Here is a 25,551-nt window from a genome sequence, read left to right as displayed (position 1 = left end):
CTGATGTTTTCTCTCTTAAATCCCTCATAGCATTTGGTTTTACACCTTTCTTATGCAATTATATATCATTGTCTATTCTACTTACCTGTGTATGTATCTTATCCTTATATCTCATAAACCTCCTTATATCTCATAAATTCAGGGACCTAATTTTGTTAAAAAAAAAAAGGTTTCCTAGCATAGTGTTCTGAAAATAGAAGATGTTTAATAAATGCTTGTAGAAAGAATTAATGAATGAATGAATAAAAACTAATACATTTGAAGTATAGCAGTGTTGTGGTCATTTAAGAAGGAACATATGATACTTGATAGGTTTAAGAGAACACTTACCCATCCGATACAGATAAGCAAAAACCAAGCTTATTGCTGATTGGTTACTTCACACAAACTAAGTGTATTCATCAACCCAAAGGTAACACTTGGTAGTGGATAAGACATGCCTGCCTTACCATGTACAGCTGTGGCCTCTTCTCCACTGTAATATACTGTCTGGAAGAAAGCACAACATTTCAGGCATTTCAATTATCTTCTTAGACAGTTTTCCAAAGTGATGTTTCTGACCTAGGGTGATTCTGTACCTTGTTCTCACAATTCAACAGATAAAATAAAATAAATAAATAAAATAAATAAAAAATAAATAAAAAAGCAGAGGTTTCCCCAGACTCTCTACCCTCAGAGGGCACATATAGACAGGATTCCCTGGGGTTTGTTTCCACAGAAGGAATCTGCGGTGATCACCACCTAACTCATATATGAGTTGAAAGAAAGGGCAGAGATGAATATCATTTAAGGAGAGAGAGCAAGCCATGTTGCTGTCTCAGTTCTTCTCTGCTATCCAATAAATGTTTTCAATTTTATTTTGCAAAGAACCATAAGGAGCAGAGCCCTGGTGACCAGCTAAGTTGCTGTTATATCTATAATTCTTTCCTCCTTCAGTAGTTATGTCATCACCAGGATAGGTCAAACCCTGACTACCATGATCCACCCCTTCCTAGTAGACTTTGTCAATACAGGCATGGTGTTCTTCCTCCCACAACTGAGAACATGTTCAAAGGGACACTCCCTGCTGTTTTGTCCAAGGTCAAGGCATGGCAACATTCCGCAAGGGAATATTTGTTAATAGATGCCTGTACTATAACAGCTTTGTCTCCAGGGTACTATCCCAACTATGGACTCAAGCTTTCAGGTTGAGTCACAGAAAGCAGCTGCTACCTTGGGTTCTAGGGTAACCTGTGGGTGGCTCCTCACACAAATCCCCACTAGTGTGATTATCATTAACATTATCATTAAATAGACAGTAGATAAAATTAGCTCTTAGCAATGGCATTTACTAAAATGGCATGGTAAAAGCAATAACTATAAAACATTCCCCCATAAATCCTGGATGCAATCTACCACAAATACACATGGCATCAATGGGAAGAAGGGGGCTCAAATGTAAGAGAATGGTAAGCAGGCATATGTGTAGGATGCACATATGCCAAAGACAACTTATAACTCCTGATACTGTAGATATACTTTTTCTTTTTGACGACTCTTCACACAGCTCCCTTTGGCCACAGAATCCCTGTTGGGTGGGTTCCTTAGCTGAATTCCAAGGTCTGTCCCTCTCCATAGTTTCAGTCTCTTCTCTGCTTGCAGATGTGGCTCTTTTCTAAACCACTCCCTACTGGGGTAACTGTCCTGTATCCTGACTGTATTATATGCCTTTGTGGAGTGTGTATCTCTGATACTCCATGGATATAGTGACTCCCACTATAGTGTCTTCTACTTTCCCTTTTAAAGCTACATGGCTAATGTGTAGGAAAATCCTGCCCCCCTTCAGTGGTCTCCTCCACAGGTATCCCCTGCATTACAATCTTTCCCACACTCAAAATGCTGAAATTTGAGCAAAGGCTCTTGACCTAGGTTCCACGGACCCCCTAAAGGGTGCATGGATAGATTTCATGGACTCATGAATTTGGATGGGAAAAGTGTATATCTTTATTTCAACGTAATTAGTTTCATATGTAGTCCTATGTATTTTATTCTATGCATTTAAGAACCTGATTGTGAGAAGGGATCCATAGGTTTTACCAAACTGCCAAAGGGGATTTTGATCAAAGAAGTTAAGAACCACGGGTGTCAGAGATATCTTTATAATTAGCTTCCCACCTCATTAACACCTCGTGATTACATTTCAGAAATTCTGTGACTGCACTGACTGAGGTGGGAGGGGGGAGCTTCCTCCTTCATACATCTGTCAAGGTCTCTGACCTCTAAGGTAGGCTCTCCCAAGAGAATAGAGAAGAAAGTATGGGTATTAAAGCTGTCATCAATAATTCCTAATCAACCATTTTCCTCTGCTCTATGCCTGAAAACTCTGGTAGTTCACAGATTAGGCCAAAACAAAGAACTTAATCAAGGACATGCCACATGCCAGGGAATACGGAGACACACCAGTCAAAGCTACTCAAGGGTAATGGAATCCACCCACACCCCCAAACTGTATTGCTTCACATCAGTGATGTTTCACCTGGAACAATGAAATTTCATCAGAGAATCAATCCTGAAACAGCAATAGCAGCCTTATAAAAACCAGTCCAGAATTTTTTACCCTCATTTTATCTGCTACCCACAGGCAGCCCCAGATTGGGAGAGGTTAGTGCAGTCCTTGGAGTGATTGTCTGCAGCTGCTGCTTTCCACACTCTGAGCTCATTGCCCCAGACTTCTTTTAGTATGTTAACAGCAACTGCTCTTGTGGAAGGGACAATATCTCGTCCTTCCCTGTTGTCTTTTTGTTCCTTCTGTCTGAGTTTTGTCTCCTCAACTAAATTGGCAGCTCTTCTGAACTAAGCACCATATCTTTAACTATTCCTCCCTCCTTCTCCATTGTACCAAGCACAGGCAGCTCTCAATAAATACTTTGGGAATGAAATGGGATGGGATGGGATAAAAGCCTAGAGATAAGCTCAGATTTTTGCAGAGCAACGTAAAGTGGCAATCAATTTTAACTGAGTTTAAAACAGGTAGCGTGGGAGGAGTACTTTGGGGAAAGAGCTCTAGATTTGGAATTTTAGCTCTAGAAGTTTAGACAAATCATTTATACCTTTTGCCTCAGTTTCCACACTTACAAAATGGAGGGAAAGTAGACTAGATCAGCTCTGAGACTGCTTCCCCCTATGCATCTATGATCCCATCTAAGTAGCAGAACATGGATTGGAAAGAGATACAATGAAATAGCAAGACATAGCTGGCAACTACAGCCACTAGGTGGCTCGGTGGACAGAATGCTGAGCCTGGGGTCAGGAAGATGTGAGTTCAAATCCAGTAAAGACACTTAAAATAGCTGTATAACCCAGGGCAAGTCACTTAACTCTGCCTCAGTTTCCTCATCTGTAAAAGGAGCTGGAGAAGGAATTGGCAAACCATTCCAGTGTCTTTGCCAAGAAAACCCTAAATGGGGTCATAAAGAGTTAGACACAACTGAATAAGAAAAGTCAGCAACTTCCAAAGGGATAGCCTGCTTCTCCAGCCCTACTCCAGTCCCCAATATGTTACCCCTACCAACCATCCATTGTCATTCTCCTTTTCTAATTCCTCCACTCTTCATAGGACTCCTCCAGCTGTCTTTTATGATGGCCCCATCTCCCATGTTGGAATTTAGAACTGACTTCGACATTGCAGAAGCCATGACACCTCTAGGGGCGGAACAGGCAGTTAAACAGCTGGACTGAGCTTCCAGCAGAAGATAAAGTAGATAAGACAAAGAGGTTAGCAAACGGCCCTCCCTGAGTTTGGAGATGCGGTGAGAGTAATTCACAACAACTCACGCTATTTTCTCCAGCTTTCTCTGAGGATAAGAAACAAACCCCTGCCATTAAAAAAATAGTCCTGACCTTTGTCTGCTCCCTCAGAGCCTAAATCCTTCACAAGTGCACTCTAATGGAATCATCAATTTTTTAATATTCTTGGTTGAATCATCAGAATAGATTCTCCTATTTAGATAGATTTATAAACCCCTTTCTTGAGTGGGGGTAAGGGAATAGAAGAATTATTGTCTAATTTTTTTATTGATGTAGGATACTCCAGGAAAAGGAACTTTTTTTTACTAATACAGGTAAATGTCTCCTCTGCCACTTAAAGGCATAGAGGGCTGCCTGGGGCCCTAATGACTCACCCAGGATCACACAGCTAGCATGTGTCAGAGGTGACACTTGAACCCAGGTCTTCCTGGAACCAAAGCTGGTGCTCTATACATTGTGCATTACTGTCTTTATTATTAATTTTATAGATGGGGAAAATGAGACTCAGAAAAGTGATTTGTTTAAAGCCACAAAGGGATTTCAATTCAGGGGTCACCTGACCCCAAATCTAATCACACTATTCTACCTCTCCAAAATAATGTAATAGAATCCCAGAGTGGGGATGATCCTCAATGGTTACTTTGTCCAGTCCATACTTGAAGCAAAATTCCCATCTATAATAACCCTAACAAGTGATCATCTAGTGTCTGCTTGAAGACCTCCAGTGAAGGAGAGTTTACCATCTACTAAGGTTCATTCTACATTTGGCAAGTTCAAATGGCTCTTCTTCCACCCCTTCTTTACTAAATTTCTTAAGAAAGCTGTCTACACAGGCTGCTTCCATTTCCTCTTCACTCATGCTTTTTTAAGCGCTTGCCAATCTGGCTTCCAACCTTCCCAATTCAGCTAAAAGTGCTCTCTCCAAAAGTAGTTAATTACATACAAAGGTGCACTTAATTACCAAACCCAATAACCCTCTTATCCATCCTCATCTTTCTTTACTTCTCTTCAGCATCTGATACTATTGGTCATATTTTCCTCCTGGAAACTCTTTCCTCTCTAATTTTGTTAAATTCTGCTTTGTCCCAGTTTTCCTCCTACATGCCTGACCATTCCTCAGTCTCCTTTGCTGGATCAATCTAGGTCATGCCCACTGACCATGGATGTCCTCCAAAGATCTGTCCTGGGCCACTTCTCCTATCCCATTATACTGTATCCATTGGTGAGCTCATTAGCTCCCATAGGTCCAATTATCATCTCTATGTATATGATTAATATATATATATATATATATATATATATGTGTGTGTGTGTGTGTGTGTGTATGCATATATGTAATGTGTATATATATATATATATACATACATATATACACATATATATGTAGATAGATAGATAGACAGACAGACAGACACAGAGAGAGATAGATAGATAGATAGATAGATAGATAGATAGATAGATAGATAGATAGATAGATAGATGTAAGTGTATTTAGCCCTACCGAGTCTCTCTCTGAAGCTCCAGTCCCATAACACCAATAACCTTTTGGATGTCTCAAAATGATAACACATAGACATCTCAAACTCAACACTTCCAAAAAAAGAACTGATTATCTTCCACCCTCCCCCAATCCTCCCCTATTTGAAACTTTCATATTACTGTGGAGGCCACCAATATCTTCCAAGTCACTAAGGCTTACAACTTCAATCTCATCCCTAACTCCTCATTGCTACTTGCCCCCCAAATCCAATATGTACAGTGCTTGGCAAACATTAAAGCTCCACATAAATGCTAGTTATTATTATCACTATTATTATTATTAGTTGATTGTAATCCTAGATAGATACAAACTAAAAAGAATTATATAAAGTGGTCCCTACTATCTAAGCAACACAAAAATAGGACCAGTTTTACTTGTGCCAATCACAGCCCCAAAGGAAGACACAAACAGGCTAGTCCATGCAAGGGAATACTCCTTTCTTTAAGGGAAACTCTCAACAATAAGGACAGAACCTTTAAAACAGACTATCAGACATGTACCCATTAGCACATTCTGAAGTCAATTTCACTATCCTCGCATCTGTTTGGATTTGAATCCATGGTAGTTCTGATCAATCCCTAAAGTCTCTTTTGTGTGCATAGACATAGATACAGATGAAAATGTAGCTATATACATTTTATATCTATATCTACCTATCTCTATTTCTCTATCTATCTATCTATCTGTATGTGTGCGTGCGCGCGCGCGCGCGTGTGTGTGTGTGTGTGTGTGTGTGTGTGTGTGTGTGTGTGTGTGTACAGAGAGAAAGAGATCAACAGAACACAAATCCACCATCTAGGCAGGATACTATTCCTTAATCTCATGCCTAGTGGCATGGTGTTCTGGCCTGGGTCTGACTCAGTCCCCAATTTGATAATGGAACAAACACACTAAACAAAAGGAGATTTAACCATAGCAGAAGGATGTTCAACAATGTGAAGCATTGAGGACACCTTGAATTGACTCAGCTGAGAGAAGATATCATCATGATCCACTCACCAAGCATTGGAATACCCCAGAGCTCCCCATGGCTGCTTTGTACTAAGACAGTGAAAAATGATGTCAGCAGTCTCCTGAGCCAATCAAAGCTCCAGGAACATCTTAATACCTTTTAAAGAAAAACTAGCCTAACTTGGCAGGGCAAGGGAGAGTAGGGTATTGCTCCAACCACATGTGGCAAGGAAACACACAGAACTCACACAAGTGGATCAGTGGGAAAGGAAACCCAAACAACTAAGATTAATGGGAATACACCAAACACATAGCTAGGACTAATATTCTTTTTGGCCAAATACAAAGCAGTCATGCCTATAGCAATTCTCTACCAGCTCACTAAGGAGGAGAGACTCAACATGATCCACCCATTACCAGCAAAGGTCTCTATCTTTTTCTGGCTTTTATTCCTTGGGCAATAATTGACCTGCATTGGGGAAGCATAAGAGGGGAGAGAAAACAAATTGGTGATGAATGAAAAAGCAGCTAAAATATGCATTGGGCAGGGGACTCCTGTGTCTTGGCTCATATAGTCTATTCCTTGCATGGACAGCCGTCTGATTGTGTCATGTTGGGGGAGGGTGACAAGAAAGGACTGTATGTCTCATGCTTCCTACGTATAAAAGCTTGTTTATTTTTTATGCTCCTTTCCCCAGTCCTGCTCTGCAGACAGGCTAGCTACCACAGTCAAGCAGGACATCCCAGTCAATGAAGAAGAGAAATTTGGTTTATTTTTTTAAAAAAAGCACTTATTGAGCATGTGCTCTGTGGAAGGCACTGTATTAGGTCTTGGGACTATGAGAAAAACAAAATAGTCCCTGCCTTCAAGAAGCTTATATTCTGATGGAATCTACCTGTTTACCTAGTCTTATCTAAGTTTTCCATTTGAAAAAAAATCATGATTTCCTTCTCAGCTGCAACTTACCTCTGGTGATTAGATCAAATTAGCAGTGACAGAGGCGACTTCTTTGCTGTCAGCTTTGAATAAATAAAAGCTGATCACTGCCCCACCGACCCACCCATGGAAGCAGCAATTGACAATACTATGTCCTAGCCCCCTACCACCTCCAAATGATCACTCTTCTTCTCCATGTTTATGACCTACTGTTCTCTCGATCTCTCCAGATCTGACAGCCAGAATGAAAGCTCAGTTTGCCTTTTGCAAAAAACATGTAAATCAGGGCAACTAGATGTCACAGTGGCTAGAGCACTGGCTCTGTAGTTAGGAGAACGTGAGTTCAAATCTGGCCTCAGATACTTGACACTTAACCCCAATCCCCTCAGCAAAAAAAAAAAAGAAAGAAAGAAAGAAAGAAAGAAAGAAAAAAAACATGTAAATCTATTTATTTCATGTAATAATGACAATGATGATGATGATGGCTGACATTTAAATAGCCTTTCAAGGTTTGCAAAATGCTTTATGAATTTTATCTTATTTTATCCTCATAATAACCCTGGGACATAGATGCTATTATTATCCTCATTTTACAGATAAGGAAACTGAGACAGACAGAGGTTAAGTGACTTGCCCAGGCTCACACAGCTAGCAAGAGTCTGGAGTCGAATTTTAACTCAGATCTTTGTGACTTCAGTGTTCTATCCACAGTATCACCTTGTAACTATTATTTAAAAATTTGCAAAGCCCACTGATCCTCTCAAGAACCCTGTGATATTGGTGTTACAGAAATTATTATCCCCATTTCACAGATGAAGAAAGTAAGGCTTAGAGAGCATAAAAGATTTGCCTGTAGTGACACAGCCAGGGCATGTTACAGGTGGAATTAAAACTGGTCCCAAATTCGGTTCTCTTCCCACTTCATTTTGGAGCCTGTTATCAGTCCAAGAATTCTGAAATTTGCATTACAATGGGTCTCCTTTTAAAATGTGAAGCCACCCTACCTCCCCCCACACTTTTTTTTTTTTGCAAAGTTGGAGACTATGGATATGGTAGAATATTGTCTATACTGTCAAATGTGGTTGATATGTTGGTTGGTTTTATTAACTGCCTTTTTTCTCTTTTTTATTCTGTGTTATGAGGAATGGTCCCTTGACAAGGAGTAGGGAGGGAGGGAGGGGCTGCAATGAAGATATATTCAGAAATGATGGTTATGTAAAATCAAAAGATATCAATAAAACTGAGATTAAAAATAAATTAATTAAATATTGTGATGCTTCAGTCAGTTTTGAATGGCCCTTTAATGATTTTCTGCATCCAGGCAAGTCTCACCTGAACATTTTCAGCTAGAAATTGTCAGGTTTTCATATATAAGTCTGAGCTACATAATCTACTCATAAAGAGATGAAAACCTTTCAGGCTGACTTTATCATTTCTTATGAGGCTTGACAAAGAATTCAATGTAACTTCCATTTAAATTGACTGGCCAATGGAACAATGATGGGTCTGTAAGAAGGGCCTGGGAGAACAGACCTGATGTGGAGGAAACAATCACACCCAATCAAATCACATTCCTGAGACACCCTTGCCTCTAAGCTCTGAGGAGAAGCAGTATGACAAAGAGAACCTGGTGCCCCCAAAAAAACTCATCAAGAATGCCCAGATGTGCCAGAGGCAAGCAAAATCCATCAGCAGTGTCATCCCTCTGGCCAAAGAATGGGCTAATTCCAAGCACCAATGAACTAGGCCCACTCTGATGAAAAAGCCTCCTCAGTGGAAGCATGCAGGGTTGGTAGATGGCAACCACCCTCTGCTAGCCTTCTTGGGAGGCAGTATGATGTAGCAGTTAGAGTCCTGGACTTGGACTCAGGAAGCGATGGGTTCAAATCCTGCTTCAGGCACTCACTAGCTTTATGGTCCTGAGCAAGCTATTGGACATTCCTCAGTCTTAGTTTCTCTGGTAAAAGAGAGGGTTGGTTATCAAGGTCTCTAAGTTGCCTTCCAGATCTAAATAGATGATGTCACAACTTAGTAGAAAAAGGCACATGACCCAGACATATTACCCTGAGTATAATCAAAGTGCAGAAGATCCAAAAGAGGGTAAAAGCAAGACAGACAATGAAGGTCCATAGGAGCATGAACAATGGAATGGTGGGGAGATCACGAGACCCCTGGATTTCAGTGACTTAGTCACTTTCACTGATTCAGTTAAAAAGGCTTGTGCTAAGCCTTGCTATGGACCTGGTAATGTAAAAGGCAGCATGGAGGAGTCAGAGAAGGCAGATTACCTGCTCCAGGGTGCTCACAGTCTGGTTAGGAAGACACAGTTCAGAGAAGCAAAGAAGAACACAAGACTACACATGATCAGGTGCACGAATGTCACAAGAACTCTGAGGAAGGAGAGGCCAGTGTGGATTCTGGTGGGCAGGGAAGCTTACTGGAGAAGGTAGGACTTGAAGGCTCAGCAGGTCGGGTTTGGACAGAGGAAGGAAGGAAGGAGGGAAGGAAGGAAGGAAGGAGAGGAGAGGAGTAAGGAAGGAAAGAAGGAAGGAAGGAAGGAAGGAAGGAAGGAAGGAAGGAAGGAAGGAAGGAAGGAAGGAAGGAAGGAAGGAAGGAAGGAAGGAAGGAGGAAGGAAGGAAGGAAGAAGGAAGGAAGGAAGGAAGGAAGGAAGGAAGGGAGGGAGGAAGGAAGGGAGGGAGGGAGGAAGGAAGCAGAGGAGTGAGGAAGGAACGAAGGAGAGGAGAGGAGTAAGGAAGGAAAGAAGGAAGGAAGGAAAGGAAGGAAGGAAGGAAGGAATGAAGGAAGGAAGGAGGGAAGGAGGGAAGGAAGGAAGAAAGGAGGGAAGGAAGGAAGGAAGGAAGGAGGGAAGGAGGGAAGGAAGGAAGGAGGGAAGGAAGGAAGGAGGGAAGGAGGGAAGGAAGGAAGGAGGGAAGGAAGGAAGGAGGGAAGGAAGGAAGGAAGGAAGGAGGGAAGGAAGGAAGGAAGGAAGGGGGGAAGGAAGGAAGCAAAGGAGTGAGGAAGAAACGAAGGAGAGGAGAGGAGTAAGGAAGGAAAGAGGGAAGGAAGGAAACAGGGAAGGAAGGAAGGAAAGAGGGAACAAATGAAGGAAGGAAAGATAGAGGGATGGAGAGAAGGAGGGAGGGAAGAGCAGGCAGGCAGGCAATAAGTATTAACTAAGCACTGACTATGTGCCAGGTACTGTACTAAAAACTTTACAAATATTACTTCATTTGATCCTCACAATATCCCTGTGATATAGGTACAATTATTAAACCCATTTAATAGGTGAGGAAACTAAGACAGACAGAGGTTATGTACCTTGCCCAGAGTCACACAGCTAGTAAGTGTCTGAAACTGCATCTGAACTCAGATCTTTCTGACTCTAGGCTCAGTGCTCTATCCATTGTGGTACCTAGCTAGAGAAAAGCTAAGTCCACAGATCAGTATGAGCTAAAGCTGAAAGCAGGCATGAAAGACAGTATGATGTCATGGAAAGTGTCCTAGGCTAAGGATGCGAAAGGCCAGCTTTGAATCTTAGTTTGGCCACTAGTATTGTATGACCTTGAGCAAATCACTGCCTTTTGGGGCTTTTCCCCCCCTCATCTATAAAATGAGGTTGTACCAAATGATCTCTAAGCTATGTTCTATTCTAACATTCAAGATTTCCAGAGTCAGGCATACACAGGGGGCAGTGAGTCTAGTGGTATGGCTAGAGTGGACAGTACATAACCCTTCATGTGCCATTGAGAGGCATCCTTATCTGGTAAGCAGAGTGCTGAATTTGGAATAAAATGAAGATGGGTTTAAATCCCAACCCTGCCACGAATTAGCTATGTGACACCAAGCCATCTCTTCCCTTCCCTCAGCTTTAGTTTTTGCACGTCTGCAACGGGGTGGCCACCCAATCCTAGCTTTGCCTACCTGGGGTCACGGTGAGGAAAAATTAATGAAATTGTTGCTTGGAGAATGGAATTGGGTCACTTACTAACCTGGATGAGGGATTTCCCTTCCTGGCATCATGGCAGGGAACAACTTCCAAAGAGAAGCCAAGGGTTTTCAGCTCCTCAGGGCGGAATTCAATACTATTCAAAAGTAGCCTCAGGCCATCGTACCAAGGCAATTTTGCCAGTACAATTGTATCACCAGCAGTGGCTATCAGAAGTGGGAGAAAGGCACAGATAACCCACGAGGCAGACAAACTATACATGTCCTCTGGGCCTTGGTTTCTTTGTGTGTAAAATGAAACTGTAAGGTCCCTTTGAGAATCAACAGCAAGTTATTAACTGGGTTCTTCCTAGATCAAAAGAAGAAAGAGTCTTAAAGTTAAATGAAAGCAGATGTTTCCTTTACAGATGTTTCTGTCCTAGCTATAGCAAAGAATTGCTTCCATCCTCCATTCTCTACTCACAACTCCATCTTCGCCAAACAGGAATTGGCATTCCCCACACCATCCTATTGGGATCCTTGGCCTGGGGACAGAGGCTGGGTATGAAGGGCAGAATCAGCAGAGAATTCTAGAGCTTAGTGTTGTCAGGTCCTTGAGATGCCATTAGTCTGAAGGGGGAAAATTTTTCTACTCCGCATCCGTCATGGCAGGAACAATTCCAAAGAGAAGCCAGTGTTTGCAGTTGCTCAGGTGGGATTCAGTATCATCCAAAAGTAGCTTCAGACCTGCTAGATGTTGACTGCTGGTCTGCCAGCTATGAGTACAGTAGTGTGGAAGGAGAGTCAATAGTTGTGGTATTTGGAAAGAATTTGTACATTGGAGTAAAATGGGAAAGGAATGAATGAGTGGATATAGAGCTTGGGAATTGCAGAGAGGTTGAGTATTTGTAGTACATTCCAGGGGTGGCCTGATTGGGATGGTGGAATGAAGAGAGACTCTGTCTGGAAATAGGACTATGACTTCCTTCCCATATACCTAAGCTGGATATGCTAGTATAGAGTGAGTCATGATGAAAAATAATAAAAAATAATATTAATAGCTAACATTTATATAGCACTCATTATATGCCAGGAACTGGGCTAAGATTCTACAATTATTATTTCTACGATCCTCATTCAACCCTGGAAGGTAGGTACAATTATTATCCCCATTTTACAGATAGGGAAACAGAGACATATAGAGGTTAAGTGACTTGCCTAGGGTCACACAGCTACTAAGCATCTAAGGTTGGATATAAACTCAGGTCTTTCTGACATCAGGTTCAGAGGGTTTATCCCCTTTGTCACCTTGCCACCTGGTATAAAGGTATATCAATGTAACCTCTATTCCAAAGCCCATTGATATGGGACTCTTTCCTTATTGGTGGAGATAAAGGTCCAGCTCTGCATAAGGGGCAGAGCAGAGTTGGGAAGAAGTGAGAGTTTGGTTATCAGTCAGTACCCCTTTGGGAACAATTCTAGCAGGAGGAAGTTCCCTTTCATGATTCTCTTCAAGCATCATTTCCAAGTCAGCTTCCAGCTTCTGACTTAGAGAGAGAAGATGGAAGAGGCCAACCCTACTTCAGGCTGCTGAAGGAAAAGACTCTGGGAAGACACGAGAGGAGCCAGTAGTCTCCATCATGTCTCTATTCCCAGCTTGCTAGAGACTTCTGGGGTTTTTCCCCTTGGATGAGAACCAGGACCCTCTTTCTTGGTTGAGCTGAGTGACCTCACTCCCGAACTCCTTCCCTCTGTATTGTCTGGTATACCTTCTCTGATTTCTGTTTTGCCATGATTTGGATAAATGGGCTTCTTTGCTATTCACTATGTGTGGTCATTGTAGAACTGGCATTAGGTGGCAAAAAGATCAAGTCTTAAATCTAGAACTTGGGGTCCTTCTTCTTCCAGAAATGACAGAGTGATCACGAGTTAAATGGAACCCACTTATATTTGGGTTAACACTATTTAAGGGAGCAAATAGATGTATTCTTAGTCTGGTATCCTTCTCTCTGAGGAGATCAGAGTGGTGGCTTCCAGCCCCAACTTCCTGCTTCTCCTTCTTGAAGAATGAACATCTTCCTCAGAGAAAGGTAGGGGAGAAGCGGTCTATTCTGCTTCCCGTTGAGTCACAAAATGGCAGACTTCTTGCTCTACATGGGACCTCACTGCACATATTGAGCCCCCTCTCCATCTCTGCATAAAAAAGGTATAAGGTTAGAGTTTGTCCAGTGAAATGTATCTAGACCAGAGCTTCCAAGATCCCTCGTGGCTTCTGTCTGAGAGAGAATTTGCCTAGTGGTCATAGAGTTGAGACTCCTAAGGAGACCTAGGACACTGAGCTTAGTGTCATATGTGGGGAACTGGAAGAAACCTCAGGCTTCATCTTGTACAACCTCTTCCTTTCACCAGTGAGGTAACTGAGGTCCAGAGAGATTAAGTTCATTCCAAAAGTCATGCAGCTGGTGGAACCAGGATTTGAACCCAAGTACTCTGACTTCAGATCAAACATTCTTTCTACTGAACCATACAAAGCCTCCCCACAGGTAGATACCTCCATTCCAGTGAAGCCAATTTCCTCATTCCTCTCTCCACTCCAAAATCATGTGCAATCCTGCTTCTGTAGTCATGCTCTTCCACCAGGCTAGATTTCTCTAACCTCTTTCCTGTTCTCCCTTCTCTCTCTCTATGCAAATTCTGCTCATTGTCTGGCCCAGTTCAAGCTCCATCTCTTCCATGAAAACTTCCCCATTCATTTAATTTCACACTGCTCTCCTTCCTGTGACCTGAACACATTTCTCAAACACTTCTTCTTACACTGCCCTGCTCTGTTCTCTAATTGTTCCATGTGTGAGCCTTCTCTCCCCAGCTGTGGAGCTCCCAAGGGTATAGATGCCTCTTCTTCTCCTGTCTCCCCTCATAACTAGCACAGACCTTGGTACATAGGAGGCCCCTCAATAAAGACCTGCATAACTGATTCTCACCCAACTTCCTTTCCCAGCAAAACCTCCTCCAGAGTATGAGTCTCAGCTTCATTAGGGGATGGTGGAAACTGGACTCCCGCTGGGGCCCGAGACAGACATTTCCTTTCTCACTCATCTTCCCTTTGAAATCCAACTTCTCACTTTAATTGTCACAGCTGGCACACCCCATGCCTGGCCATGCCTGACTGACTGCAGCCCCAGGACGCAGAACTCATTAAACCATAGTTACTGAGTCCATTCCGACAGCAGCCGGTCGGTTCTTCCCAAGATCAAAGAGCTTTTGAAGATCTATTGGGGAGGGTGGCTGGGAACCACCCTGACTTAGCTATTCATTGAAATCTCTCTGAGGGTCCTCAGATTTGAGGGGACCCATGACTGAAGGACAAAATCCAGCCAGACTTCACATAGTCCGGGGATTAGCTGACCTCAGTGAACCATTTCCCCCATTTTTCATCAATGGGGAGATGGAGGCCAAAAGCAAAATCAAGTGGGTTCTGGCCCCTGTTCCATAAACAATTGGCTGTCTGAATTAGGGCAAATAGCTTCTCCTTTTAAAGATCCTAGTTGTCCCATCCATAAGATAGGAAAAATATATCTTTTACTTTCCCCATTGTCCATTGTACTTTGACAGCAATCAATAGATTAATCCATAAGAATTTATTAGGCACCTACTATGTACCAAGTACTTACTAAGTGATGGGGATCAAAGACAGAAGTGACAACACAATCTCTGCTCCTATATTCTACTAACGGAGACAACTTGAGCAAATGTTTGTGTATACATACATATATATGCATATATATATATATGTATATATATATATATGTATGCATGTGTATACGTATACAAATAGGCACACATAAATAAATACAAGATGATTAAAAATGGAAGGGATTAGTAGTTTAGGTTATCAGGTAAGAATTCACATTGAAGGTGGCATTTGAACTGATCCTTGAAAGGAACTGGGGTTTCCAACAGTTGACAAGAAAGAGGGACAGCACTCCCAGCATGAATAAAAATGAATGCAAAGGCACGGGGATGGCAAATATTGTAACGAATGTCAGAAAGACCAGTTTGGCTGGAGCACAGAGTACAGGAAGGGGAGCGATGTGTAATAAGATTGGAGATGTAGGTTGGGGACAGGTTGTAAAGGACTTGAAACATAATTGAGTATGATATTGGATAAGGGGTAATAAGGAAACTATCCTCATTGGGGTGGAGGCAGTCATCTTTGAGGAGGCTTTGCATGGCGCAGTGGAAACAATGTTGAATTTGAAGTCAGAGGTCTTGGGTTCAAATTGAAGGTCCACTAGCTATGTGACTTTTGGCAATTGCTTAACATCTCTGGGACTCAGTGTCCACATCTGCAAAATGAGAGTATTTTGCTATGTTATCTCTGAGGTTTATAAACAGGGCTGTTTATGTTTTATCCTAGAGGTGGTAGAAAAACCATGGGAGTTTATTAAGTAGGGGAGTAGCATGGGCAAACCTCCACTTTAAGAAAATCACCATGGCAGCTGTTTAGAGGATGGATTGGAGTGGGGAGATCCCTGAAGCAGGGAGAATAATATGGAGGCTATTGCCTGAACTAGGGTGGTGGCTGTGTTCATGCAGAGAAGAGAGTGTATGCCAGAGATATCATGAAGGTAAGAAGAAGATTGGCAATTGATTGGATAGGCACGGTGAGAGTGGAGAGACAACACTGAGAATGGAAACCTAGGTTACTGGAAAGAGGGTGGTTTTCCTAATAGAATTAGAGACTACAAAAAGGATCTGTAATTTCATCAAAGCAAGCCTTACCCTTTATTAATGCATAGTCTAACTCTTCTATGACTCTATCCATGGTCCTCAGGAGATTCTGAGGCTGAAAAATTCATCACTTTAGAGCCAAGCTGATGACGAAATGATAGGCAGCAATAAATGAAGCAAATGAGGCAGAGTAGTACAAAAGAAAGAGAAAGTCTGAATTTGGACTCTGCTGTCAAATCGAAGTATGACCATAGGAAGGTATTTAACCTTTCAGAGCCTCACTTACCTCTTCTATAAAATGGAGCTACCTGCTCTGCCAACCTCAGAGAGCTGTTATGAGGGGATATGCAAAAGTGCCTTCTCCAGCTTTCCCTGAGACTCTCCCTTCTTGTTGTAAGGACTCGTGATGATTTGTCTCAAGAGTGGTGACAGAAAGTGCTGAAAGCCACAGCTGTGCAGTAAGGGTGGGTGAGAGAGGGATGTCAGGAACAGCAACAGTGATGGCAGACTTAACTCTTCCAGCTGTCAACCACTGGGGCCACTTACCTTGCTCCCCAGTGGGCCAGCTTCTGCCAGACAAGGTCACAGGTCCCTTCCATTGACAACGCGAACAGGACCAAGGACAGCACCAGCCTAGAAAATTGTCTTTGCCAGGATCCACTAGGATCCTGAGTCTATTCCCCATACTGTGATTCCCAGGTGCAGAGTTTCTCAAGATTCAAGATATGTAGACATAGAAACAGCAAGATCTGGCAATAGATTGGATATGTGGATTGAGAGAAAGCAAGAATTTGAGGATAATGCTGGGGGGTTACAAAGCTGTCAGGGTGGCAGAAAGGTGATGCCTTTGAAAGAAATAGGGAGGTTTGAAAGAGAGTTGAGTTTGGGGAAAAGATGAGACTAGTATTAGATGTGCTGAGTTTGAGATTCTCTGGCATATCCAATATGAAATATCCAATATGCGTTTGGTGACATGGAACTGAAGCTCAGGGGAGAGACTGCAGCTTCATATATAGATCTGGAAATCATTGGCATAAAGATGGTCATCAAACCCATGGGATCTAATGAAGTTACCAAGACAGAGAGTGTAGAGAGAGTGGGAAGAGAAGAGAGCCTAGGAGAGAACCATCATCCCAATCATTTTAGAAACAATAAAAAGAAAACTATCGTTGGAGTCAAAAAACCTAGGTTCAAAATCCAACTGTGCTACTTACTCTTTTGTGATCTTGAGGTCCTCTCTGGACCTCAGTTTCCTCATCTTTTCAATGAGAGGAGTTGTACTAAATGGCACCCTAGTTCTGACATTACATAATTGAATGAAGTTTTTATCTGTTATTTTGTATTATCATTACCACGTTGCAATTAGAAAGAGTACTGTACTTCTCATCAGAAAACCGACATTTAATTCTTGGATCAAATTTGCAAGTTGTGTGACCTTGGGCAAGTCATTTATTTGTTGATAAAATAAGAGTGGTAGATGAGGTGAATTAGGTGATCTTTAAAGTCTTCCAGTTCTTATGTGCAAAGGGCTACAAAAATGTGCATACCCTTTGATCCAGCAATAACACTTCTAGGGCTATATCCCAAAGAGATCAAACAAATGGGAAAAGGACCCACATGTACAAAAATATTCATAGCAGCTCTTTTTGTGGTGGCAAAGAATTGGAAATTGAGAGGATGTCCATCAATTGGGGAATGGCTGAGCAAGTTGTGGTACGTGAATGTAATGGAATACTATTGTGCAATAAGAAATGATGAACAGGCTGACTTCAGAAAAACCTGGAAAGACTTATATGGTCTGATGCTGAGTGAAGTGAGCAGAACCAAGAGGACTCTGTACACAATAACAGCCACATTATGCAATGACTAATATTGTTAAACTGAACCCTTCTCAGCATTACAAGGATCTAAGACACTTCCAGAGGCCTCGGGATGGAAAATGCTGTCCACATCCAAAGAAATAACTATGGAAGTCGAATCGCTATCACTTATTTTTACCTTCTGTTGAGTTTTGTTTCATCTTTCTGATGGTTCCTCCTATTGGTTTTAATTTTTACTTACAACTTCACTAATGTGAAAATATGTTTCACGCGTATGAAAATGTAAAGCCTATATCAGATTGTGCGCTGTCTTGGGGAGGGTGGGGGGAGGAAGGGGGAGAAAAATTTTCAACTCAAAAGCATAGGGAAGTGATTGTTGATAAATCAAAATAAATTAATAAAGATTTTTTTAAAAGTCTTTCCAGTTCTAACATTCCATGAGTTATTATAGACAGACAATAGAAAGGTACCTTTTCAGGGCTAGAGACCACCCTGAATGAGCTTGGGAGAAGTAGTAGTGGTAGTTAACTCAGCTTTCTTCAAAAACCTGAGTTAGGCTTATGAAAAAATTGTATAATGCAGGAAGCTTGTCTCTGGTCTCTTCTCTTCCTGATACTTCACCCTCATACAATCAGAACTGCTTCCTCCCATTTATTCAGGGCCCCTAGACTGATGCAGGGACTCTTGTCTGGAGCAAAGTGCCCAATAGCCTCCTTCCCCCAACCCATATCTCTACTTGATCCTCCTCTCCAACCTCCCAAATAAGCAATCATCTAGCCAGTGATGCCCCTTGCCCAAGTCTTCACTTGTCAAGCTCAATATGCCCAATTCTTTCCAATGATCTTTGCATGGCATCATTTCCAGTCCCCTCACTATCCTGGTGAGTCAACTCTGGACCCTCTCCAGTTGGCCAATGTCCTTCATAGAAATGGTGCCCAGAACTGAACACAATACTCCAGAGGTTGTTTGACCAGAGAGATGATCACCTTACTCATTAGAATACTAATGCCCAAGACTGCATCAACATTTTTTTGTTGCCATTTTATACTATTTATTGAATAAGTTTGTGATCTTAATGACCTCAGCCTTAGGTTTCTATTGTACATTACAGAACCTTAACCTATAGTTATTTCTAAACATCATGTGACCTGAGGTCTTCATGCTAACAGAAGAGGATGCATTGCCTTCTACCCTATCAAGGGGACCAAATCCAATTCTCTCATCTTCTGTCCCAGTGACATCCACTTTTTAGGAGGCACTGTCTTTGCTTAGCATTGTGCAAGTGGCATGACTGAAATGGGGGGAAGTGTTCCATTTCCCAGAATGCCTGAACCTTGAGTACAACAAAAACTCTAATTCGCTTGAGGTGTTTTACCTGAAGCATAGTTGACTTGCATGAAGAATGGAGACTTGAGGAAGGAGATGAAGAAAGTGGAAATTGTAGCTGGGTTTGTGCCTATGAGGAGCAAGGGAGGCTTTTGAAAAGTAGCAGCATGAACATTTTTTTGTTGTTTTGGAGTTAGCAAAAAACAACAAATAAGCCATCCTACCAGTTTATATTCCAAATTGCTCTACCAAAAAGGGAAATGAGACAGTATTCATTCAAAAATATAGCCCAATATAATTTTTCCTGTTACTTTACTATTTGTTTCAGTCCTGATTAAATATTCTACTAGCTCACTGCTGTTTTTTGCCTTCATCTGTTAAATATTGTGAGTAGCTAAATATTCAGACCTGAGTTGACTTTAAAAGTTCTCTGTTTCAAATTGTATGGGACAAAAAAAAGCAGAGAAAAAAAAATCCCCAGAATAGGTAGGACCCATGGGCTAGATTTTCAAACAATATTCAAACAAGTCTTATTAAGAATCATTTAGAGAGTTCAAAATCATTTCCCAGCTTCATAGATTAACGTGGGCATTACTTTCCCATGTGGACCCATCATCCATGAATCATCATAATTCACATCGATTTGGCCTTTTAGGACTTACAAAGTATTTCCATCACAACAATCTTATGTAAATATAGTGCAAATACCATTATCCACATTTGTAAAATGAGGAGACTGATTTTTAGAGAATTAAGCAACTCACCCAAGATCACACAGCTTGGAACTGGTAGAGTCATGACTGAAACCCAGCTCTCTAAGCCCTACATACTTCCCATCATACCAGGGCTATAGAGTCCTGGAGGGAAAGGCAGAACAGTATTCAATAGGTTAATTCTCAGGAATGAGGAGTCTATGACTTAACATTCTGCAGGGAGATAACTGATGAGTATTCTAGGAACATCTGAGCTTCTGACTAATGACTCGTTAATGCTTTACAAGTTCCCAGAGTTCAGCTGCTTTTCTAAACCTGTATAGAGCTGCCTGACACAGGTTTGTTATAAGGTCCCTGGCTGTGTCTGAACTATAGTTGGTAAACAGATGGTGTCAGAGGCAAGGATGACCTTATGCTTGGGCAATGTAGACATGATGGGAGGGATATTGAGAAGAAATAACCCATTCCAAAATATCTCCTTCACTGACATGATTTAGTGTCTGAAATTCTAAATTGGAGCACATCTGCAAACATTTATTGAGGTCTCAACATACTGAGCCTTGAATGGCCTCTCCTCATAATGGTTGTCCTCCTCTACATACACTCCAACTTGTCAATGTCTCTCCAAGCATACAACACACAAAAATTGCACCCAAAATGGAATACAATTCTCCTGATTTTGTCTAACTAGAGAATGATGCAATAGGATTAACATGCTCTCTCCTTGGCTTGGTTAAGATCTAGTTCCACTACTATGTGACTTGGGCAAATCACTTAATGTCTCTGGTGCCTCATTTTCCTCATTTGTAAGGTTGTAGAATTGGACCAAATGACCTCTAAGATCTCTTCTAGAGCCAAAATTATAGTTCTATGGTCTTCCCCCTCAAGGGGCATACATTCTACTGGAGGCAGGGAAAGAGACACAAAGAGAGACAGAAAAAGCATGCACACTGTTAGCTGGAGGAATCAAGGAAGGCTTCAAGGAGGAAGTGGAACTTAAGATGAGTCATGAAGAGTAGTGTAAAAGGCAGAGTTGAAGAGGAAAAAATACAGTGGCTTTGTAGTCAGAGAATAATAGTTCCAATATGTTGCATATTCCTTGTAGGACCTTGACTGAATCATTTACTTTCCCCTCTCTGGGCCTCAGTTTCCCCACATGTAAAAGGGGGGAGTGGATTATATGATTTCTAAATTGCCTTCCCACTCCAAGTCTTATGATCCCATCAACAGGCTCCATTCAGAACAAATGGATGAATACCCTATGGTGGAAGGCTGTCTGGAAGCTTTGGGGGTTTAGCTCATTCTCCCCCACCCCTGCTCTGTCCTCTCCAATACTTGAATACGGGAATCCACTCAGCAAATCAGGCAAACAGCCCCAACCTGGCCTGATTGTCAGTCAGCTGCCATCGCCTCTCCCTCCTCTCCACTTTGCTCTACCAGCCCCTGGGATTGTGATTTAATTGTTGCACCTGCTATAACAATCGTGGAAAACAAGCAGTGACTGGGAAATTCCTGTTCTCATTCCACCCTGCAACCCCTCCCCCCCACCCCACTCCAGTCCTCCCTAGTGTGACACTAGCAAACTCTGCAATTACTCACGACTTCTGTAAGGCAGCTCTCCATGGGAATGATTGCTTTATACAGGAGACTTGACAGCTCATGGCAAAATAAGCCTGGGTGTGCTCCCCTCCCTCGCTTTATTGAAAGGAGCAGAGGCAGCAGCAGGAACCAGGCTCGCTGACCTCAACACAAGGGAGCAAAGGCCATTTGGGGTTTTCTGTGCTTCCTCATTCCTGGCTAAGATTTATATTGAATTTGGGGCTAGGTAGGACCATGGAGGTTTTCTGGTCATTTTACAAATGAGGAAACTAAGGCTGGAAAAAGATTGAAGGTCTTGCCCAAGGACACTCAGTAAGAGAGCTAGGATCTAAGCCCAGGTCTTCAGACTGGAAATGCTCATTCTCTGCCTAGATTTCTTTGTTCCAATTCATTGATGAGGTGGCATTACATAGGGGTTGACTTGGCATCAAGGAAGAGCTGGGTTCAAATCCTGACTTGGACTGTGTGATCATGACAAAGTTACTTAATCTCTCTCAGTCTCAATTTCCTTATTTGTAAAATAAGGGTGATGATATCCCTCGTACCTACTTCACATGGTTCTTATGAACCCTTAAAAATATGACGTATGTAGAGTGTTTCATGAACCTTGGCCACCCCAAATGTTCATATGCACCATTTGTCCAATTGTCTACCTGTGGTAGAACTTTCTGTGCTCCTGTTGGTCAGATGAGCCACAGTCAGACATGCTGTACCTTGACTCCAGCATAGTGATGTCATTTTGGTCTTCTACAAGATTGAAGGACAACAACCAATATAGTGGAAACTGGAGTCAAATGCTCTGGGTTCAAATTCCACTGTTGACATTTACTATTCTTGTGACCATAAGCAAATCACTGAACTTCCCTGGGCTTCCACTTCCTCACCTGTAAAATGAGGGCTTTGGACCAGATGGCCTCAGATGCCCCACTCTGCTCTCTATGAATTTCCAAGTGATGTATTAACATTTATTATTGTTGATTTGTCATTGTTGTGATTATTTCAGTTGAGATAATGAGATGGGGAGGCAGAGTAAGAAGGCTTTCAGTGGCCCTGCCTTGTTTCAACAGAAGAGTAAATGACATTCCAGAATCACAGATTTGGAGCCAGAAAAGACTCTGAGATCAACTAGTCCAACCCCTTTTTCTAAAAGATGAGGAAACAATGCAGATGAATGACTGGGATGGTCTGACAGAGGGAAGAAGATGGATAAGATGCCCAGTTGGTGGCTCTGAGACTGGGGAGCCTTATTTCACTGATTCAGCTCTCTGGTCACTTCTGGGGAAAAGAATGACTAGCCAACACATGTAGGAATCACAACCAACCTGCAAGGCTACTTCAGTAAGCATAGGCTCAAACTCTCCTTATCGCAATTTTTAAGTTCAATGTAGGAGTCTCCAAGGTTGTTTTCTGACCCAGTTTTCTGGACCACTTTGGTGGTCCCAATATTGGGTGCATCCCAATAGCTCCCAGCATCCCCTCAAACCCTCTTGGCGCTGTGCTCTACGGCCAGAAGAATATTAGTCAGAGAATGCTTCTCTCTTCCTAGAACCACATTATAAACGTGAATAGGAGAGTGAAGTGGAAAATAAGTGGTTGGGGAGGTGAAGAGACAATGTTGGCCCTGAGACGTACAGTGATGATCAGAAGTTTGGAGACAGTGTACTTCCTGGATTCCCTCTCACCTTAAGCACACACACCTCATTCCCACCCCCCTGCCAACAATGGCTCTAGATGTCAAAGTGGTTGGAGCACCAGACATGAAATCAGGAAGACTTGAGTTCAAATCCTGCCTCAGACACTTACTAGCTGTGTGAGCCTGAGCAAGTCACTTAACATGTTTGTCTCAGTTTCCTCATCTGTAAATGGGGATAATAATAGCCCCTATCTCCCTGCAGTATATGGATGATCAGATGAAATAATAATTGTAAAGTGCTTAGCACAATGCCTAGTACATAGTAAGCTCTTTATAAATGTTGACTATTATTGTTAGCTATTATTAAAAGCCAGGGTTCCCGAACTTGCAGTCCACAGCCATGATAGTCTGACCATAGGGGTGAAGTGGAGTTCCTCTGAGAAGGGAGAGACAGGGAAACAGAAGGATATATTGGAGATCAGAAAAGTGCATGTCCCCAGAAGGCACCTCCAGTCACTTCCTCAGGCTGCCCAAACTGAGTAAATATCTATCTGCTCTTAGAGATTATCTCCCATTTTGGATGGATAGACAGATGGATAGATAGACAGACAGACAGATAAGCATATGGAGAGATATGAATGGATAGATAGATATAGATACCTTGTATGTAGCTATCTTTTTGCATGTTGTGTCCCCCATTAGATTGTGAGCCCCCTGAGGGCAGGAGCCATGTTTTTGCTTTTCTTTTTAATCCCCAGAGCTTAGCACAATGCCCGGAACATAGCAATAGCTCACTAAATTCTTGTTAACTTTTGAAAGGCCAGTTGATATTTTGCAGGGGCTTTTAGCCCCCTGCACCAAGCACCCAGTGCCCTCATGCTGCCCCACAATGACCAAGGGCCCCCACCTAACCCTGTCTTCCTCAGGTAATGCTCTGCAGTCTGGACTTCCTGCCATCCAAATGTCCTGCATCCCAGTCCTTTATGACCCTGATCACTCCTGGAGATCAGCCAGTACTAGTGCTTTACTCAGATAAGCTAATTCCTGCTCCTTTATTCAGTCAATCATTCAATTAGGTTTTAGTGAGTGCTTCCAATGTGCCTAGGACTGTGTTAATTACATCCTAGGCCAGTGCTGGAGAAGACAAGTTAGGGAGATGAGACTTAAACAGTTGAAACCTCTGGGAAATAGCACAGGGCAATGTAGAAACAAGAGTTTAATGAAGGGGTCTGGGTTCCCAGGGCAGCCAAAGCTCAGAGATAGCTCAGGTGCTACCACCAAGAAGTCTTCCCTGATCTCCACTAACCCCTCCATCCACATCCATGCTCTTCCCTTCCTCAATTTTTTTCTAGACCAATTTATCTGATCTCCGCTTTGCCCCCACCAGCTACCTTGTATTAATCTCATCTGGGAACCTGCCCTTCCACCTGCCTGTGTTCCTGCAAACATCTAAGTTTCTTTGGACAGGAATTTTGTTTTTTTTTTTTAATTTCTGTGGACAAAGCCTCTAACATAGCAGAGCTCCTTGGATCCCAACCTCTGATGTCCCTGGTATAAGGAACTCCCAGGTGAGGAGACTTGGCTTGCCAAGGCAGGTCAGCCCCTCTTCTGCAGCATTAGGAGTCACCAGGGAGCACTTCGAGGATGGGTGACTTGGCCAGGGGCCTCGATCATCTGGGGAGGAGAGCTCTTTATTCCATTTGATTGTGGGCTGCCTCTCCCACAGAAGAGGCCTTGTAACATGGGAAGAACTAAATAAATGTTTATTGAATTGGATATTGCTGGAGGCTGAAGGAGTCAGAAAAAGCTTCCTGGAAAAGCTTGGACTTCAGCTGGGCCTCGAAAATGGGACGGATTTGGATGTACAACAAGTAGGGGGCAGAGCATTCCTGGAAGAGGTTTGTGTGTGTGTGTGTGTGTGTGTGTGTGTGTGTGTGTGTATGTGTGTGTATAATGTTGGCCCTCCCACATAATGATGCTTTCTTTTCCCCCCTAGACTTGTGATTTTACCAGTATAGAGAGTTATCAGTGATGGACCCCACTGCTCAATAGCCCCTGATCTGTAACTTAGTCTTAGAGAGAATCATATCACAATTCATTGCTGGTCAGAAGTGGGACTTGACCCCAGCCCCTAAGTCACCATGTTCAGCTGTTTTTCAGTCATATCTGACTCTTCATGACCCCATTTAGGGTTTTCTCGGCAGAGATACTGGAGTGGTTTGCCATTCCTTCTCCAGCTCATTTTATAGATGAGGAAACTGAAGCAAACAGAGTTCATTGACTTACCCAGGATCACACAGCTAGTAATTGTCTAACACTGGATTTGAGCTCAGGAAAGATGAGTCTTTCTGAATGCAGGCCCAGCACTCTATCCACTGAGCCACCTAACTGCCCATCATACCATGCTGCTTCTCAATAATGGCTTTACTCAGTTAAAATACTCAGCTTTCCAGGAAACCCTAAGAAATTACAGGAATGGTGGAATTTCAGGCATCAGAGGAAGAGAGGTGAATCACCCTTCCCAAGGAAGGCAGTCATCTACCCAGCCTACGAGTAAAGCCAAACCTGCCCTCAGTGATGGCTTTCTAGG

Source organism: Phascolarctos cinereus, unplaced genomic scaffold (genome assembly GCF_003287225.1).
Source record: "Phascolarctos cinereus isolate Bilbo 61053 unplaced genomic scaffold, phaCin_HiC Scaffold_3;HRSCAF=262, whole genome shotgun sequence".
NCBI classification, from domain to species: Eukaryota; Metazoa; Chordata; class Mammalia; order Diprotodontia; family Phascolarctidae; genus Phascolarctos; species Phascolarctos cinereus.
The sequence above is the reverse complement of the archived record's forward strand: the minus strand, read 5'-3'. Positions refer to the sequence as shown.